This window comes from Astatotilapia calliptera, chromosome 13 (assembly GCF_900246225.1).
Source record: "Astatotilapia calliptera chromosome 13, fAstCal1.2, whole genome shotgun sequence".
In the NCBI taxonomy this organism is placed as follows: domain Eukaryota; kingdom Metazoa; phylum Chordata; class Actinopteri; order Cichliformes; family Cichlidae; genus Astatotilapia; species Astatotilapia calliptera.
Genome location: NC_039314.1, coordinates 16,799,055 through 16,819,985, shown reverse-complemented (window position 1 = coordinate 16,819,985; position 20,931 = coordinate 16,799,055). Strand labels below are relative to the sequence as shown.

At 41.3% G+C, this 20,931-nt stretch overlaps 1 protein-coding gene and 1 long non-coding RNA gene across 7 annotated transcripts in view; one reads left to right on the top strand and one right to left on the bottom strand.

Moving 5' to 3' along the window:
* Positions 1-20,931, bottom strand: part of LOC113035231 (protocadherin-15-like) — a 222,786-nt gene that overhangs the window by 183,154 nt on the left and 18,701 nt on the right. The window lies entirely within an intron of this gene.
* On the top strand, positions 13,739-14,123 carry LOC113035233 (uncharacterized). The gene is made up of 2 exons (XR_003274324.1): positions 13,739-13,873; positions 13,958-14,123. It is a non-coding gene; the product is annotated as an uncharacterized LOC113035233 (long non-coding RNA).

The window sequence follows — 20,931 nt, the reverse complement described above, 5'->3', positions numbered from 1 at the left end:
CTTTTTTCTTTTCTCCCCCCCCCATTTTAAACACACAGTGTGCATGTACTGAGCTCTATTGTAAATGCAGAAAAGACTTAATATTTTGTTCCTCACTCATGTGCACAGCTTATTTTCCATTTCTTCACCTCTATGAAATTGGGAGTCTTGTTCTGCCTTTATCTCAGTTTTGTGGATTTCGATTCCTTGTGTCTGGCACTACAGATAAGATGCCTGAGATAAGGGACGTAGATGCTATCAAGAGGTAAGACTAAGATGGGGAGATGGGGCCAGGATAAAGAAGTTTGAGCCAATACAGAGAGGACGGAAGAGACAACAACAGCTCTAAAACTTTCCCTGAACAAGGCTCCTAACCTCTGCCCAGTAGGCAGAGAGCTAATTATAAATTGGATTTCTTGTATGAAATTGAATGTCTAGCAAACAGTTTCTGGCAAAAACCAGATTCAATTAAAAATTGAATCTTTTTTAAAAATCTAGACTTTATTCCAATCATCCACCAACATAGAAGCAAGATAACCCTTTTATTTCCACCTGCAAACACACCAACCATGGCAGCAGTCGCATTTTGATGCCCGCTTTTGCCATGAGTGTGGATGTCCAGTACATGTCTGTACAAGATAGGTAATACATAATTTATAAGATACACATAAATGCTTCTGACACTTGAAATCAGATATGGGTGACGCGGCAAGGACCCAAACTGAAGGCACAACAGAATAGTTTCAGACCAAGAGCAAACTATTTCTTCATTCATTTCTTGGGCTTCACTGAAATGAACATTACTTGAAAATTATATTGAGTAAAAGAAAATTATAAATGCATATCCATTAAATCTTTGTGATCTTGTTTTGTTAAGATTCCAGACAATATGGATTGACAAAACCTAAAAACCGAGTTGGAGATAACACGTATCACCACAGTGGCTGTCAGCTTTCTCTGTCAGTCTAGGCTTTCTGCTTCAAGCTCTGAGCATGCTCACATAAAAAAAAACAAAAAAAAAAAACAAAACAGTGTATAACACTGTATAACAGTGAAACACCATACTGTTGCAAATAAGATAAAAGATTAATGCTGCAGAAAATCCATTTTGGGATTTATCACATAGACTGATAAAAATAACATTTTAATTCAAGCTATTTTATTGATGAGTGTGCTCTCAGTGGTGCTGTTTATTACTCAGGTCCAGCTGCACATTGGAGCTCCGAAACTTTGAACTCAATCTATTTAGACATCAAATGTCTCGTAGCCCAATAAAAGAGGCATGGACATCACTTTATTTTATTAGCAGATCAAATTGAATTTAATCTTATTGATTGAACAGGTATTCTTGGTGTGTGCTCTGGATTCTAGTAGCTCAAATTTCAACAGTGGAAAAAGAGACTTAGCAGCAGTACACCACACACTGATACATTCCCGTTACAATGTGACACTTCATTAAGTGGTTTTAGCAAGGTATAGCTTACCAAGTTGTACATATAAAATGCATTCCCCCAGAAGAGAATGTATGTTACGCTTAAAACATGCTGTAAATAAAAAAAAATCAGTGAAACGTGATGCTGCCAGACGATTTTAAAACAAAACTCAGAACATAAACTACTCTCGACCACGTTATGTGTTCAACATTAAGTCATTGGGATGATTTAGCTGGGTAAAAAGACAGTTCTTTCATTTCACAGAAAACTCTGACTTTAAGCTCAACATAGCCCATTAAATAAATAATATCACTTTACTGCATGAATCAGGTCACTGACTAAACAGTTAGATTCTTTAAGACAATAATAATAATAACAACAATAATAATAATAATAATAATAATAATGTCAATACTCAAGAATGACAAAAGCCTAATAATAGACAAATATATTGGCCAATATGGCTAGGCAATATGAGTGTCACATTGGGTAACACAGTAGCTCAAGTTTTTGTTAACATTTTTCTGTAGTCATTTTGTAGCTTATCTCATTAGCACTCCTAATGTATTAGTGTGCAGCAGTGCAAACATTAGCACATGTGCTGCTGCCGGCTGCTCCTCCTACTTTGTATGGGTCAACCTACCCTGACATGACTCTAAACCTATTGACTGTTTTGGCTCAGCTATTTTCATTGTCAATGGCCTTAGGGTTGTCTGTAAAAAAAAAAGGTGGCAAGAGCTCTCTCGACTTTATGTTGGCCATGTTTGCCAATTTTTCTCAATATTACTGTGAAGGAAAGTTTTTGCATGCTGAATATTTTTCATCATTTTATGAGCAGATAAGGACTGAGCATATAACACCACCACATTTGGTATATAACTTGGCATTTATGGTAAATCTGTTCCCCATGAACTAGTTACTGTTTAAAAATAAAAAAAAAATAAAAAAAATAATTCACTTAAATATTCATCCAATATTTGGGAAATTAAGTTGTACCATATTAACGTGTATATAAATAGCATATTGGTGATTTATTTACCATTGACATATTATTCATGATCATATTCTACAACTACTGGACCATAAACTAGGCATTTTTAAGATGCATTTTTCATTCTAGTACTAAATAAACAACGAAAAACTAAACTATAATAAAATGTTATTTATATCTTTCTAACACTGAAAATGTTTTCATTTTAATGTGAGGTGCTGCTCATAAATAATTTGCTGGCATTGACACTTTATAACCCAAACTGGTTTACTATTCTAAGGCTGCCTCCTCTTTATACTTGGTGAATCAATATAGCACACAATTACTACAATTAAGAAAGTGTATTCTTGAATGATAGGTTACACCTTAAAAACATGGAGGACAGTTTCGTTCCCATTCAGGGGTAGAACAATAAAATAAGCACAAGTATAACTATCTCTTTTCAATCCATCCATTCTCTTTCGCTTATCCTTATTAGGGTTGCGAGAGAAGACTTATTTTTCCTGGTACCACCAGGTCAGCCAGTGCTGAGCAAATCATATGAGGTTTTGTGTCATGAACAACAACTTCTTTGCTATCAGCAAGAAGCAGTTAAGGAGGCTATTAAAGGAAACCTCTTCAAAAATGCTTTGCAGTTGTAGAACGATATCTTTGCAGTTTATGGAGCCATGTGCTTTTTAGGACCAAGACAAATGAAGACCTAGTATGCTACTAATATGCATACATCATACATAAGCAACTACAGTGACTTGCAAAAGTATTTGGCCCCCTTGAACACATTTTGTCACATTGCAGCCAAAAACATGAATCAATTTTATTGGAATTAAATAGTGGTAAATACTTGACTATCTCCACTATATCTATATATATATAATATATCTCCAATATAATATATTATACAATACTTGACTATCTCCACTCATATTTCATACAGTGGCCTTTGTCATGGATGCGTGCACCATGGTGGTTTAAATGTACAGTAAGATAAAATGTTCACACACAATGACCATGAACTAAGAAATAGAATAAAATAACTGCAATCACTCAGTGACCTTCACTTCTAAATAAGAAAATGATAATTTCATTGCAAATTGGTTCAAAACTGCTGTGTGCCATGCACCCACGCACCACTTGGGTTGTATGTTTTCTGAACTTGTTAAAAATTAACTCTCCGGTAAAAGTGTAAGTCAATCTGGCAAGTGTTACAATGTGCTAATACACATACACACACAGCGAGAAAAGGCTAGGTTGTCAGATGGCACAGCCTCCCTCAATCCCCATTTGTGCTCTGCATGCTGGAACCAAAATTAAATTGACGAGTGAAACAACAGTCATAAACACGCTGCAGTTTTTAACATCCCACTAAGGGATCCAAGGCAGAGGAAACTATTTACTGATGGATGTTGTGTAAGAGAGATGAATTCGGGGTTTGAGGATTGAGATTATATTAGTGTTACAGTAAAGCTGGAGAGGAGCACTAAATTGGATTGTCTCAAAGGCACACTTTTTTCCCTCTCCTCTATTTAGATGGAAATCCCATGAAGCAAGAGGGACTGTTTTGACAGACAACAATAGCAAATATGATTAATCATAAAATGAAATGAATGAAGGCAGTGGCTTTGGCTCAGCTGTGGCCTTACAACACATAGCACCTTTACTGGCTTTTCTCATTTAGGGCAAGCTTTTAAATGTGCAAGTTTCCGAAATGGTGCAAAAAGTCATCCAGACACCATAAGATCCTGAGGTCTCTGGCTTTACCTGTCCAAGCATGCTACTTGGAGCATAACCACCTAAACCTATATGGTGGTACATGCTCCACTTCCTGCACCACTGCCTCTTTATTTATCCCATCTTGCTTCTCCTTCTTACTTGTTCTTCAGTTCACACACACACACACACACACACACACACACACACACACACACACACACACACACACACACACACACACACACACACACACACACACACAACCTGCTACTCTGTAAGAAGATTGCAAATTTGTGTGCAAAATTGATGTGTGTGTGTGTGTGTGCAGAAGTTACTGGGCCTGTTACCTTCTGAAGTGCTGGAAAACTAAATTCAACACTAGAATTGTCCTATTTACACAACAAAGACATGGCAGAAACTGAGAGAGGAGGAGACCGTTAAAAACAGAAAGTGAGCTACACAGAGAGAAATTCAATTTCTCAACACGTGGGTTGTAATTTGCATTTGGTAAAAAAGGCGCATACATCTGGTACCTGTGAAAGACTTTCAGGTGACAGTGAAGGAACTTGCATCAATTACAGTAGTAGAGAGTTTTTCACAACACAAATATCAACTGAATTTTGTTATGTGGTTTGAAAGTTCATTTTATAACATATTTAATGACAACAATCTCTGTTTTTCATATGCTCAACTAGATTTGTACTTTATATAGCTGATGTTATTAAGCAGATAAACTAATATGAATATTCACAATGATCTAAAATCAGTTTTATCTGACTGTTAGGATATCCCTCTTGCCCAGTTAAGATACAAATATTAATTATCAAGCTGTACAGCTGTTTCTTTCATTTACAAACTAACTGATTTTTAATGAAAAATCTACTATCAGGACAGTAACAGTAATGAACCACACTCTTTAACCTATCACATGTCTGACAAATTCTTAATCCTGAAGCTAAACACACAGGTAGAGCTTCATTTTTTATATTTTTGCCGCTGAATATAACAGTTTGTTTTGATGAAGCCACTGACATAGTTGATTCCGACTTATATAGAAAATGTGGTTTAGGTGATTTTTTTTAAAAAACAATGTCTTTTTATTAAGAGTTTTTCCTTTATACATATAAAGAAAAAGAGAAGAAAGGGATTACAGATTATCTGTACATTTGGGGTAATTCGCCCATAATGTGAAATATAAAAGAAAAGAAAGTGAAATAAAGAAAAAGAAGGAAATATAAATATAAGTATAATATGATAACAGAATGATAACACCTGTCTTTTAGAGGCCAGTAGAAGCACCTTATTCCCACTGATGCCAAACAGGGCAAGAAGGGTGTTAGGGGCCAGCATCACACTGAGAATCCTGGACAGGGTATGGAAAACCTCTGTCCAGAACTGAACGAGACTGGGACGAGACCAGTACATGTTCGGTTTCAGTAAGGCTTCAGCAGTTTTGCATCTGTCACAATAGGATAGATACAAGATAATCTGGATTTTGAGAAATGGGCTCTATGCATCACTTTGACCTGAATTAAGCAGTAGCAGGCACATAATGACGTTGAGCTGACATGTTTGAGTATGGAGGCCCATGTTTTGTCAGAGATTGTCATGTCTAAGTCTTCTTCCCACAGTGCCTTGAGTTTGGATGAAGAGGTATGTTTCAAGTATAACATTTTATTGTAAAGCAGGGAGATCAGCCCTCTATTGTTTGGACTGAGTTGTAGGATAGTTTCTAATATTGTAGGCTTTGGTGGAGGGCTTGAGCCTGCAGTCTGGGAACAAATAAAGTGCCTGGCTTGTAAGTATCTGAAAAAGTGTGATGGTGGCAGACTGTATTTGTTAGCAAGTTGTTTAAATGATGCTAGTTTGCTGGCTATGAATAGGTCCTTAAAGCAAGTTATTCCACTTCTGTGCCACTCCACAAATCCACCATCCTGGATAGAACGTTTAAAGAGATGGTTAGATGCATCACTCTCTAAAATTAAAGCTATGCAAAACTTATATTAGTAAGCTGAGGGAATGTATCACTCTCGCCGTCTCTCTGTTCCTCTGTCTTTCTCCCAAGGCTTGAGATGGCTCCTCTACCATCTGTTACCCAAAGCACAGTTAGAATCATGTGTTAGTACATCATGTAGCTAACTGTTTCTCTGTAAGTGTCACATACATATCTGTTCCCAGGATAATGTTAGAAGAAGTGTTTAAATAAAACTCGCTGGATTGCCCCGGCGAGCACTCAGCAAGAAGTTCACTGTGTATGCTATTGTTTCCTTGCAAGTAAATAAATGCATGTGTCTCACTTCATAAGATAATTTTTCTAACATTTCCTTTAGTAGTTGACTTCTTTTCAAACATTAGAGAGAAGATAGAACTTCATAATCCATAAAATTGTTATGGTCCAGGCAACTCAGTCGGGGCATTGGACACAAATTATCTAGGGAATGGTCAACACTGACAGAGAGCCTCTTAAATATTTACCAAGTGCACCCTAGACAAGCAGCTTTATGATGGCAGGAGATTTGCTTGAGACAGAGAGCATCAGCAAATGTCAGGGTGAATCATCTTAGGGACATAAATAAAATATAGCAAAGCAATGCTTTAAAAACCTCAGTGGTCCATCCTGTCGGATTCAGTCTGTCTCTGAGATGACCCACTCTAGGTCAGCAGACCAAAATCACAGTGTAACCGATTAGCTAAGTAGAACATAGAAAGTAGAGCCCAATAATCCAATAATTTTTAGGTTTTTACAGAATTTTAGGGATTAAAAACAAGCAAACAAGCAAACAAAAACAATGTTCTGCTGACACCAAGTCACTCCGTAATTTGTATTTCATGTTAGAATTACATAAAAAGTGCAGATTACAGGGTAACTGTTTATTGTATTTCCAGCAATGGATTTCACAAGCTAGTTAGCAACTTACTGTGGAGATACTACTGGTCTTTGGACTACTTGTCTGTTTAGCTGTGGCATATGTTTTGCAGACAGTAAGACCAATGGAGTTTGTGGCCTGACTGAACAAGCTGAGAAATAATTCCTAAAATATAATTTCTACATTAATTTTGGAGAATGTGTACAGCGACACATCTGCAAAATAGCCTGTGGCAGCCTAATTTGAGCCAGTAATAACAGTAGTACATGCCACAAAACACGGCAACATAAATGCAACATAAAGTAAAAAAAAAAACAAAAAAACAAAAAAACACAACCCTGAAAACTTCAGTCTTAGAGAGAAATACCTGATGATTGTTTCTTTGATCACACCACATCTCGTCAAATTCAGAGCTATAAACCAAAAGCAAGAAATACTGTGCAGTATTATAAATCACAAGTAGGCAAATGCTGAATAAACAGCGGTAGCACCTACTTCAGTGTAATACAATCTTCCTATGACAATCTGTGTGAATTCAGTGATGCATACAGTAACATGCTTGCAAACACCTGAGGTTGTCATGTGCAAATACAGAGAACAGCCTTGTACCATACTAGGCTATGTTTTGGGTGCTTCTTGGGTGATTTTTCTTTTATGTGATTGAAATCTAATTTTCTGAACCAAAGCTGAACCCATTTCGACAAAACACACTGTGACAGAAACTTCATGCTGTTGTGTAAATGTAAAGGTCAATGAAACGTGCTAAAATTGCATTTTACAGCACTGTGCCTCATGAGATTGAAATTTGAAAAAAGTTAAATTTTAAATAACTGAGCCATGCACCCTCATAGCTTTTTATATCAGTACGCTTACCGGTATGTCTGAAATGTAGAGAAACAGACATAAAGATTACTATTTCTTTGTAGATTTTAGTGACCACATTCGATTGACCATGATGTGTAAGTAAAATGAAATGCAGTTAATTTTGTTTGTAATTTCATTAAAGTTTGTCCAGCCTAGTTTTGAGGGAGGAAAAGCAACAAAATAAGCAGTTACTCAAAGCACCAGCAAAACACACTACAACTTTAAAGCACCCACAGCTTTCGTTCTTTGTGTATATCTTAATTTTCACAATAACTTTAAATTTGCCTAGCTATGGAGCTGTGGTTAGGCTAATGTAAAGGCATTACCAATAGGAAACAATATGATAAGGGTTAAATTACTCAAGAAAAAGTTCACATTGAAGGTTTCTGATGGGCAGACCACAAATCATAAGCCAGAAGGGAGATGCTGAAAACAGACCAAACGTCACTAGAGACCATCTTAGATGATCCATCCACAACACATTGTTGCTACTCACCAAGTACTCCCCATAGACCGATTAATCTTTTCTGAGCACATGAGTGGTGGTAATAATGATTAGTCGAATAAGCTGAGAATGACTAATTACTGTGTGGGTGCTTGTTTATATTATATAAAATAAGCATTCAAAAAAAGCATTAGAGCACTAAAGCCTCAACTAACACTTTAGAAACTTGTACATGGAGAAAGTGTTCATATATCACTGAAACTGAGTCCAAGGTAGAAAAGGTGATGGCACACAGTACCATAATTACACCCCTTTACACATCCTCTACAGTGAAAAACAACAAATAGCAAAGTTTTACAGTTTAGAGTAAAATGTCAATCACATATATTTAATCTCTGTAATATCTGCAATTTGTATATATTAGAGCTATTTCTTATAGGTCCTCTTATAGGTCTGTTACTATCCTTATAGTCTTAAAGCAACTGTAACCACATAATTTCTTCAGGGATTATTAACCTCCTAGGACCTGGCGTCCACATATGTGGACATCACATTTTGGGTTGTCTAGACCAAAATACTAATTTTCTAAATTTGCTCTTACAAGGGATTGATATCCACTTACAGGGGCATTATACTGCCACTGTTCTATTGAAATTTTAAACAAATATCCTCATATGTGCATCACATTTTTCTCAGAAACAAAAATCAGGTAAAAAATAAATAAATAAATAAATCTGGTACTTCTTTGTTTTTACACTCATCAGGTCCCAAAAAGCCCAAATATCAAAGGGAAATAAAAAATGCATGCCATGGAGGAGTTCGGGTCTTAGGAGGTTAAAGTATTCTGATTCTGATTGATAAAGCAGATTTGAGTAAATGCTTAATGCTTTTATATTCATCAAAAATATATCTACATGGACAAGAAAAAGGGCATTATACTGTTTAAAAACAAAACAAAACAAAAAACAAAAACAACCAGATCAGTTTGATCAGTTTATTATCAGAAGTAATAAAACAAGAAACAGCAGCAGGAACAGTTATTAGATGTAGAGCTGCAGGGAATAAGTTCCACACCTTCAACTTCTCAGCAAGGTAACCAACTCCTTTCCCTGTGCCCTGCCATTGGCAGGCCCATGCAGAGTGCAGCATAAAATCAGATCATGGTTACTCACAGAATGATAGAAAAAGCCAATTATAGCCAGCACCCAGAATTCTGTGATTTGTAGTAGAAAGCCACAGTTGCTGTTACCTTCACTGATTACAGGTGCGGCCAAATCAATCAAGAGACTGTCACTGGAACCCCGAATACACCGAGAAGAAATCTGATTTAAGAGCCAACCCTACAGTAATAATTTGTGCTGGTTATAATGATGTTTCGAGAGCTGATCATTGGATACACTTCAGCACTTTCCTTCAGACTGAACCATGTCCAGAACTACTGGGTGGACTTGCAAAAAATTTGGTTTTTGGTACATTCATTGTTTCAGTAGCATACATTTTTATAAAATTCTTGCAATCCCATGATTTGTCGTCTCATACAGTACCACCAGAATGTCAAAGTAATATATGTGACACATTTGTGGATAATATGGAAGAAACAACCACCAATAACTGTGTCTTTAAGATTCTCATATGCCTCTAATGTTTATCAGACAACAACTAACAGAGGTATTGATAAATGTGCTGGCTTCCTCACTCAATGTGCCCTTCAGTTTCGTCAGCAACCGCAAGCTTTTGCTAACGATGGTGCTAAGATTGCATATATAGTTCAACTACTCCAGGATCGGGCTCTGATTTGGGCTCAAGCTGTGCTTCACGCCAACCCTGACATAACGTATTCTGACTTTTTGGATAAGTTCAAAGGCGTCTTCGATAGAAAATCCACCACGCTCACAGCCGGCCAGCGCCTGCTCGCGCTCAAACAAGGCAAGCGGAGTTTGGCTGATTTCTCTATTGACTTCTTCACCTTAGCTGAACAGACAGAGTGGGGGGAGGAGGCTTTAAAAAGTACTTTGCTTTCTAATGTTAACGAAGACATAAAGAAAGAACTGATGCTTCGTGAACTGCCTTCTTCCCTAGACGCGCTTATGACCCTGTGCGTTCGGCTGGATGACAGAGTACGTGCACACCGGAGCGCGCACACACGGACGGGACAGGAATCACTGGATTATCACGGGGCCTCTCCAGCCGGCCGCGGGCCGCGCGACTCTGACGCCGGTGATGAGGAGGAGCCCATGCAGCTTGGACACTCGCGGCTAACGCCTGAAGAGCGCCAGCGCCGTCTGGCCGCCGGTGAGTGCGTCTATTGTGGCCGTAAGGGTCACTGTCTCCTCGTGCCCGACGCTGGCAAAAGGGCGCGCTCGCCAGTGATTGAGAGGGTGCTGGTGGGCGATCTGTCTAGTAAAAACCCTCTCCCCAGACTTCTCTTACCGGCCAAACTTCAAGTACAATCTGTTTTTCACTCGCTTTCAGTACTCATTGACTCTGGGGCTGAGCAGAACTTTATTGACGCCTCGCTCGCCGCCAAGCTGAACATCGCTTTGGAGCCCTTGTCACGCCCTCTCCGCGTGCACGCGCTCTCTGGTCACCGCCTGCCCGATATCACTCATGTCTCGGAATTCCTTTCGTTGTCTCTCTCGGGCAATCACACGGAGAGGATTTGTTTTTTTGCATTCACGGCTCCACTCACTCCGCTGGTTCTCGGTCACCCCTGGCTTGTGCTCCATAACCCGCACATTGACTGGGAGAAGGGTGACGTCCTGGGTTGGAGTGTTAATTGTCACATGTCCTGCCTTCGGGCGGCCACGGCGCCCATTCCGCTTCTGCCCTCTGGTTCGCCGTCCGACCCCCCAGATCTTTCAGCGGTTCCGCGGGTCTATCATGACTTGTGTGGCGTGTTCTGCAAGGATCGGGCGCGGTCCCTTCCCCCCCACCGCCCGTATGACTGCGCTATCGATCTCCTTCCGGGGGCTCCGTTGCCGTCTAGCCGCCTGTACAGCCTCTCCCAGCCGGAGCGGGTCGCTATGGAGCGTTACATCTCTGAGTCGCTCGCTACGGGCTTGATCCGTCCCTCCTCCTCCCCGGTTGCGGCTGGGTTCTTCTTCGTGGACAAGAAGGACTGTTCGTTGCGCCCGTGTATCGACTTTCGCGGCCTTAACCTGATCACTGTCAAGAACAAGTATCCTTTGCCGCTGCTTTCCTCTGCTTTTGAGCTGCTCCAGGGCATGACTGTTTTTACTAAGCTGGACCTGCGCAACGCCTACCACCTGGTTCGCATCCGGGAGGGGGATGAGTGGAAGACGGCCTTCAATACTCACCAGGGGCACTTTGAGTACCTTGTTATGCCCTTCGGCCTCACCAACGCTCCCGCTGTTTTTCAGACCATGGTGAACGAGGTGCTTCGTGACTTTGTTAATCGCTGTGTCTTTGTGTACTTGGATGATATTCTCATTTTTTCTAAGTCACTCGCGGAGCATCAGGTGCATGTGAGACAGTTCCTGCAACGCCTCTTGGAGAACCGGCTGTTTGTGAAGGGGGAGAAGTGTGTGTTCCACGCGCCTGCGGTGGCTTTCCTGGGCGGTTCTCTCACAACAGGAGGACGGTAAGCTTCACCCATGTGCTTTCTTCTCTCGCCGTCTCTCACCCGCAGAAAGCAATTACAACGTCGGGGATCGGGAACTCTTGGCCATAAAACTCGCCTTGGAGGAATGGAGACATTGGCTGGAGGGGGCTGCTCACCCATTCATTGTTTGGACGGATCACAAGAACCTGGAGTACATCCGTTCGGCCAGACGCCTCAGTTCTCGGCAAGCCAGGTGGGCATTGTTCTTCGCTCGCTTTGATTTCACCATCACCTACAGGCCCGGATCTCGCAACGTGAAACCGGATGCCCTGTCCCGGCAGTTTTCCACCATGGAGGAGGAGTCGGTACCCGAACCAGTTCTGCCGGCGGCCTGGGTGGTTGGAGCCGTTTCCTGGGAGATTGAATCCCTCATTCAGGAGGCACAAGAGACTGAACCGGATCCTGGGACCGGCCCAACGGGCCGCCTCTTCGTCCCCTCGGCGGTCCGCTCCCAGGTACTCCAGTGGGCTCACACTGCCCGTTTCTCATGCCACCCCGGGGTCTTCCGTACCCTGTCCTTCCTTCGACGCTACTTCTGGTGGCCCACCATGGCGAGGGACGCCAGGGAGTTTGTGACCGCCTGCCCCGCCTGCGCCCAGAACAAGCGGTCAAACCAACCTCCGTCGGGCCATCTTCTACCTCTCCCTACGCCGGCTCGACCATGGTCACACATCGCGCTGGACTTCATCACTGGACTGCCTCCTTCTGCAGGTTACACCGCCATACTAACTATCATCGACCGTTTCTCTAAGGCCGCACACTTTGTCGCCCTTCCTAAACTCCCTACGGCTCTGGAGACGGCTCGGCTCCTCGCCTCACATGTGTTCAGGCTTCACGGGATCCCCGAGGACATTGTCTCGGACAGGGGACCACAGTTCACTTCCCGAGTATGGAAGGAGTTTTGCACCGCATTGGGGGCCAAGGTCAGCCTCTCTTCTGGTTTCCACCCACAGAGCAACGGACAGTCCGAACGGGCTAACCAGGAGTTGGAAGCTGCCCTCCGGTGTGTTGCCTCCCACAATCAATCGACCTGGAGTGAACAGCTGCCATGGATCGAGTACGCCCACAACAGCCACGCCTCCGCCGCCACGGGCAGGTCACCCTTTGAGGCATCCCTGGGCTACCAACCACCCCTGCTCCCAGCTGTCGAAGGTGCGCACTCTGTCCCCTCTGTTCAGGCTCACCTCCGCAGGTGCCGCCGGGCCTGGCGTGCTACTCGGGCCGCTCTACTCCGCACTAAGGAGTGCAACAAAGCCCTCGCTGACCGTCACCGGACACCGGCCCCTGAATACTCCATCGGTCAACAGGTATGGCTGTCTACCCGTTTTGTGCCGTTGCGGACGGAGTCTAAGAAGCTGTCACCTCAGTTCATTGGCCCCTTTCCCATAGACTCCATTGTCAACCCTGTGTCCGTTCGCCTCAAGCTGCCTCGTACCATGCGGATTCACAATGTTTTCCATGTGTCCCAGGTCAAGCCGGTGCTCTCCAGCCCGCTGTGTCCTCCTGCCAGGCCCCCGCCGCCCCCCCGGCTTGTGGGTGGTCAGCTGGTCTATGACATCTCCCGCATCATGGACTCCCGGCACCGCGGCAGGGGTTTTCAGTACCTGGTGGATTGGGAGGGCTACGGGCTAGAGGAACGTTCCTGGGTGCCTCGGGCGGCTATTCTGGACAGGAATATGCTTCGGGACTTCCATCGCAGGCATCCAGGTAAGCCTGGTGGGTCGCCGGGAGGCTCCCGTTGAGGGGGGGGGTACTGTCATGGTCCCCGTGCCTGCCCAGCCGGCCTCACAAGGCTACACTTGTGTTTTTTCTCTCTTTCTCCCCCTATCTCTCTGCCTGGGTGGAGCTCACAGCTGGCTCCCGCCCTTGGCTCTCACAGCTGTTGGCGATCAGCTGATTATCCGTCTTCTATTTGAGGCTGGGTCACAGATCCTCTCATCGCGGGATGATTGCGCTACTGACGTTAGTCTACCTTTCCAGCTCCCGTGGTCTTACACCTTTATGCCTTCGTGATTTGTGAGTGATGTCTCCCTTTCCCTGTTCCAGCTTATCTTCCCGGACCTGTGACCTCCCCGCGGTACGAACGTGTGTGAGGACGTGAGCGAGCGTGAGAGAGAGAGAGCCTTCCCCTAATCCCCTGGAACCCTGAATTTCCCGTCACTGTATATATTATTGCACGGGTGTGTAAATAAATCGTGTTCTGAGACATCAACCTGCTCTGCGCTTGAGTCCCTGCTTTCAGCTCGTGACAGGTATGTTAAAAAACAAACAAACAAACAAACAAACACCTCAAGTCAATGACTAGTCACTTAAGCATCTGGTTGCATAACTAACTAAAGGTAGCATTAGATTTTGCAACCCATTACTTGATAGTTTAGCTAATGCGCTTGAGTGTAAATCTCTTGTAAGCTGCTTTGCAACCCACCTCAAACAATTCAGTTTCATGCTATTCATTATGTTTATGATTTAATTAACATCACACCCAATGTCAGTCAGTTTGCTCTTTTCTGTGAGTTCTTCCTGCTGCTGCCCTTGCCTTTTTACTTTTCATGTATGTGCATGGAAGCGCAAAGATGTGGGTCCCAGAGAGCCATAGCAGTCCTATTTTGACTAAAGCTGTTCTGACAGAAGTACATTTCTGACTGACATGTCATGCAAGACCAGTGTCATCCCAAATCAATACTCGGATACATGCTGGATAACACCTGTGCTTGACCGAGTAGAAGACATTATTCCCCATATCTGACTGACGTGTTATATTGCACCAGCAGACAACAGGTTTAGTGAAATTTAGATGTTCTTCATTCTGACTAATATTACTTATCACATGCCATGACAAGAACGACAGAAAATTATTACCTAATAAAATAATAATAAATTCTCAAGTCAATGCCTTTGAGCCGTTGTCAGTGACCTGTACTGTGACACCACTCTCCCTTACTTAGTTGTGCTTCCAAATGGAATAAAATGAACAGCAAAAAGCTTTAAAAAACTGGTCAGCATGGAAAGACCTTAACACTTCACCTCAGAGTAGTCAAACAGATTAAATAGCTGTTAGATGAAAATACAGGATACACTAAGAATCAAACAATGCACTTGCTACAACTGTCATGGTTGTCAAATCAACTGCAGATATTCTTTAGAGGCAAAGGAAAAGAAAATGTAATACAGGCATTATACATGTGAACTAAAACAATATTACTATAATGAAATACGGGACGATATAAATTGATATAATTATAAGTTCCCTGTGTACAATGTGTCACATTTTTCGGAAGAAATTTCTTCCACTGGATAGTTTTTTATATATTATATATTAAATTATAGCTCTCCTCCTGAGAAAAGACAAAATTAAAAGCATAAAGGGCCTCAAAAGAACATAATTCAGAGATGGCATAGTGTCTATGAAAAAATGAAACAGACAGACAGAAAGGAAGAAATTGGAAAGGAAAGAGGATGTATCAGATTGCAGAGTGAGGTGCGAACAGCATAATGTGAGTAACTGTGAGATATTGCTTCAAGAAACATGTGGGAGTGGATAAACACATGTCCCAGATGCCTCAGCAGCCAATGGTATATGCCCCAGTCATGGAACGCTTCCCAGAGCACTAATTTTGCTTCATTTCCCGTTCCATCCTTTGGTAATGAATAGCATTTATCACTGCAAGGATGTGTCTGTGGCTGCATACAAGAAAAAGAGGCAGAAGGGGTAAGACGGAGACAATGGAAGGACAAGTAATTTTCCTCATGCTCAACGGTGACAAGCTGGACTAATTAAATCTTTTATCTCAATCATTATAATCAATAAGGTCCTGACATGCAAATCTTTTGGTCTCCATAATTACACCCTTAAAGTCTCTTATACATTGTGTCAAGAAATGTCAAGGTTCAACATTCAGAGCAACAGAGGCAGAAAGAAACAGTCTCTGGAAATGAGTGCTCATCAACTATGCTGTGCGGATGTAGTCTGAGTTTCGGCTAGGGGGATCAATGCTCTGTGCAGCCATTGTCACCGCATGCTGACTATACTTCTGATGCTGCCTCCTCCCTTCTCATCCACATGTGGTCCAGAGGACAAGATTCAGCTGTGGTGCACTGTGCCAAGCAGTTTCAGCCTGGACTTCTCTATGAGCTTAACAGGGAGTGCAGCCCTCTCATTGTTTAGCACTTCAAAGGAAACGAGAAAAAAGAAAAAGAAAAAGAGGGAAGCAAAAGGAGGAGAGAGACAAAAGGGGAGTGAGAGAGAGAGCGAGAGGAACTGACAAACGCAGTGTGAGAAAGTGTAAAAAAAAGGGGGGGGGGGGGGGGCAGAGGGATACAGAGTAGAAAGTGGCTGCAAAAAATATGTAATAAACATGAACCTAGCAGACACATGAGGTAATATACCGTGAGTCCAATTGAAAAAGAAAGACACTGTCCTATGGTCAAACAGTTCAGATTCATAAGGTCCCAAATATATTATATTCACTATTCACTACATATGATATTTTGGTTTTAACCATCTTGCGGATAAACTTTCAAAATCAAAGTACAGCACATTTCTTCAAATGTTTTACAGCTTTGACAGTGATATATTCAGCATGTGAGCCATACTTTTGCTTTTAGCAAGAGCCTACAAGTCTTCATTCCTAAAAAACAAAAGGAATGGTTTAACAGTACTTCCCAAAAACAAAGCAAAATTAACATACCTCTCATGTGGTTAAGTTTGAGAGATTTGCGACATAAAAAGAAACAGTGCCATGGTTGGAACTGGTGTTTTACAGGGTTTCGAGTTTGCATGTCTCTTGGTATCTGAGTTTTTTCTTGCTACTCTAGTTTTCTTCCCTCTGTCCAAAGACATCCATGTTAATTGGTGATTCTAAATCGGCCACAGGCGGCTGTGTAATAGACTGGCCAGGGTGTTCAAACCAGTTGCTTAACATCAGCTTTATCTGTCAATCCTGTCACTCTACTTGGATGAATTTAAGAAAACTACTGTGAGAAAATTGTTAGCATTGGGATTTTTATTTAAATTGTTTTTCCTTGTTTCTTGGAAAGCCATAGGAGAAAACAGACACCCCTTAAGCATAGAAAACTAGAGATTTGCAGAGCAAGAAAAAAAAAAAAAAACAAACCCCCCCCCCCCCCCCCCCCGTCAAAAAAAAAGCAGCCGTTTTGCTGGGATAAAAAGAGGACATGCAGAAGCACAAAAGCCACTCCGAAAAGTCCCGTACATCTGTGCCAGCAGGACTACCACTCCGATGTGCGATTTTACAGTTACAAGAGGAACCATAATGGAGCGCCGATCCAATGGTCCCACAGGATCTCTGCTAGTAGGGGTGAGTAGACAGCGTAGTCTACTGCCTGAAATCAAAGTAGTAAAATAAGGAAAGTGTCTTTAGTCTTTTTAGAGTTTTTGTTAGTCACCTGTTCTCACTGCAAATAAAATACTTGAGGTGATGAGTGCACCTTACCAAGAAATGGAAAAAACACATTAGTCATCGTAAACCAACAACTTGTCATTTTTAGATTTTCATTTTTCAGATTGTCGAGATTACTGATAATGAGACATATTTTTGTAAGTGTTGAAGAAAGCTGGTTACAGTATTTCCCTCACAATCTGCCAATTTAAACTGTCTCTGTGTAACCTCTAACACACATTATAGTGTAGATCTATACGACATGGCTATTTACTTTTTTTTTTACGATTTATATAAAAGTCTCTATTTAGTGTTTTAGAAAGGACCACTTCATGTTGGCAAGTGAACAAATACAACGTTAAATCACCAGCCTACTTTTCAGGTTAAAAAACATTAAATTAAAAACTGCAGAAAGCTCTTTCCTTGTTAATAATGAAGCGGTAGGACTTCAGCTCACCCCTTTTGCTCCATCACATACTTGATTATGTGTCTCAGTCAGTCTGGCTGTTAGGGGGAGAGAGTGTCCGTTAATAGAAGAATAGAATAGAAAGCCTTTATTGTCACTATACAGTTGTACAATGAGATACAGAATCCATGTAATATAAAGACACAGCATTCAATTCCAATGTGAAGCTGTTTTCTCTCTCACTCTGCAGTACAGTGAGGTCCATAAACATTTGAAAGCTACTATTTTTATAGTTTTGACTCTGTACACCATCGCTGTGGATTTATAATCAAATAATGTGCAACTGACGTGCAGACTTTCAGCTTTAACTCAAGAGTCCTGCATGCACCGTTTAAAATTCCAGCATTTATATACATAATCCCCAATTTTCAAACGCTGCAAACTAACTGAAAAAACAAAACAATTTTACATAAGTTGTTAAAAGGTGTAAATTAATCTTTATTCAATAATCTCTGAAATATATTAATGAGCCAAAATTAGTTAGAAAGCATTTTGTGACAGTTCCCTTCATTAAATATTTAAAATGTTGCCAGGTTTTCTGTGCAACTGAGAACTAATGAGCAAGATTTCAGTGGCAGTCAGGGAGTTCCTGCACTAAATGAATGGTACTATAGGAATAGACTTTATCGCAGTGAAAAGTAAAGAAACACCCCCCCCCCATCAAACCAAAGTAATATGACACCTAGCCTCATGAGATCATTCATTAGCACAGTAAGCCCTGGGTGCTGATGCAGCTACCTTTATGTTATGATTTCATTCAGCATGTGACATTCAGTCTGACAGCCCTGGACCTGTGGTGGTGGCCATCAAGCTTGGATATTGCTTATTATTAACACGTGTCATAGCTGATGTGCTTTAATGGACAGTAAAAGCCATTGAGACACTCTCTAGTGAGAAAAGGAGTCAGAGTCAAACTGCCACTTGGAAAAAAAAAAAAGTTTGGAAAGCCTCAGTAAGTCAGAGGCAAGTCAGAGTGATAAAAAGAGACAGATCTTTCCATTTAGTCCTGGAAATTACAGGAGATGCCATTAAACTCAACAGACTAAGTAGAAAACACTAATGCAATCTATTGAGGTTTATCTTATCTTTCTCAACACAGCGATGATCAATGATGGCTGTTTTCCAGAGTCCAGAGCACATGTAGTTGAACGTCTAAAGCACTTGCTACCTTCAAGATTACATCAAACTGTTCAGCGAGTGTCCACAAAGGTTGAAGGAAACAAATTTCCCCATCTAGCAGCATGTCACATCTTTCAATTCCTATAGAAAAAAAAGAAAGAAAAAAACTACAGTGAACCCCCACCTATTTTAATTTCTTTTTCACTAAAAGAAATTGTGAGGTGTGCACACAAACTAAGTAGACACTTGAGGAAAGCAGTGTTTTTTCAGAGACGATTAGCCCTTTTACTTCAAGTCTCTCTGCATACAGTGTGTGAGGAGAAACAGAGTAAACCAAGGTCCTGATCTATAAATGATGTGTATGCAAACAAACCAATGAAATAATATGCAGGGAGAATACTTGGACCTCATGCATAGTTCAGAGAGCACGTACACACATTTTTGAGAGCCAAATAAGGTGAAATGGAGATCAAGGACAGAATAAGGTGAGTCAGAATTTCATCAATCTTGTTGTATTAACATAATATGGGAGTTTTTTCCTGTTTATATAAGAAGAACTACCAATATTAATATGCACCCTTTACCTTTCACAAATGCCATTGAAAATAATTTACTGTGCCCAAAATGTTAACCGGTCTCTTAGTAGCAGTGACATTGTAATTATGGGTGCAATAAAGAGCTATAGCCAAGCAAAATGGGCTGTTACTCTTTTGTAAACAGATGTGGTTTTTTGTCTCTTCCTTGTAAGTTTAGAGAAGAAATACTTGGGCTTCAGAGTGAATAATTTTTCAGAACTGAGAAAACCAAATAGATGTTTCCTTTTTTTATTCACTTCTACAGTGAGTGTCTCAGTTTCACAGTTGGTAAAACTGCAGTTTATTTTGTTGTTTTCTTATGCTGAACTAGAAACAGCAATTTTCCATGTAAACACCAAGTTACAAGACTGTCTGTCCACAGTCAGTGATATGTTTCTGTAATTCTGCCCCCTTACACCACACTAAATTTTAAACAATCAAGATGTGATTGAAGTGTAGACTTCAAGTCAATGACCGCCCGATCCCATGGACATCACCATATGCCACGTTTCCTCACTTGAGATGGTCTATCAGGCCTTTACTTCAGCCATGTTTAGCATCTTCTTGTTTGAGGGTCCCTCTGGATCCATTTTGTCTTTAGTAACTAAAAAGCATTATCTACTGGGCTTAGATTAGGTGGCTATTTTTGTATCCAATTTCTTTGCATTGAGAAACTCTTGGGTTGCCTTTATTCATTTGCACTGTGAACTTCTGTTCGATCAGTTTTGCAGCTGAAGCTGAGCACAGAGTATAGCCCTGTATGCTTCAGAGTTCATCTAATAGCACTCATATCATCGATAAACACTAGTGACAGTTCCACAGGCAGCAGCTCATGCCTGCACCATGTTTGACAACTCATGATCCGAATGCTTTTGATCAGGAGCCAATTCCCTACGTCTCCATACTTTTCTCTTAGCATCAAGCGGTACAAGCGTCACCTCTTGATATGGTTTGCACCTTGTTGTGACCCCTCTGTTTTTCCATTCATGAAGATGACTCTTGATTGCAGGCTTTGACAATAATACTCTTACCTCAAAAGTGTTCTTGACCAGATGTTACGAAAGGCTTTTTCTCATCCAAGGAACAAATACTGTCATCATCCACTTTAACTTTGTTGAGCGGTCTTTCAGGTCTCTTATAGTTGCTGAGCAAGCAAGCATTGTTTCGAGCAGATACAATCATCTTCACCATATAAGAGCCAGAACATAACAATTCTTTCCAAAGTATTTACAGAGTTATTTCCATGGCCTTGTTTCTAAGGGAGAAGATTTTCTTCCAGTTTGCTTCCCGGCTTGAAAAAAAGTTGTAAAATCTTTTATCCATCTCTGATTGTTTCCCCCCCTTTTACTCAGAGCAAACGAACCTTAACATGGCAGTAAATAATTGTACCATCAGAATGAGCTGTGGTTTTGAAACAATTAGCTATTATGTCCTTAAAATTTCAATGAGATCACCTGGTGA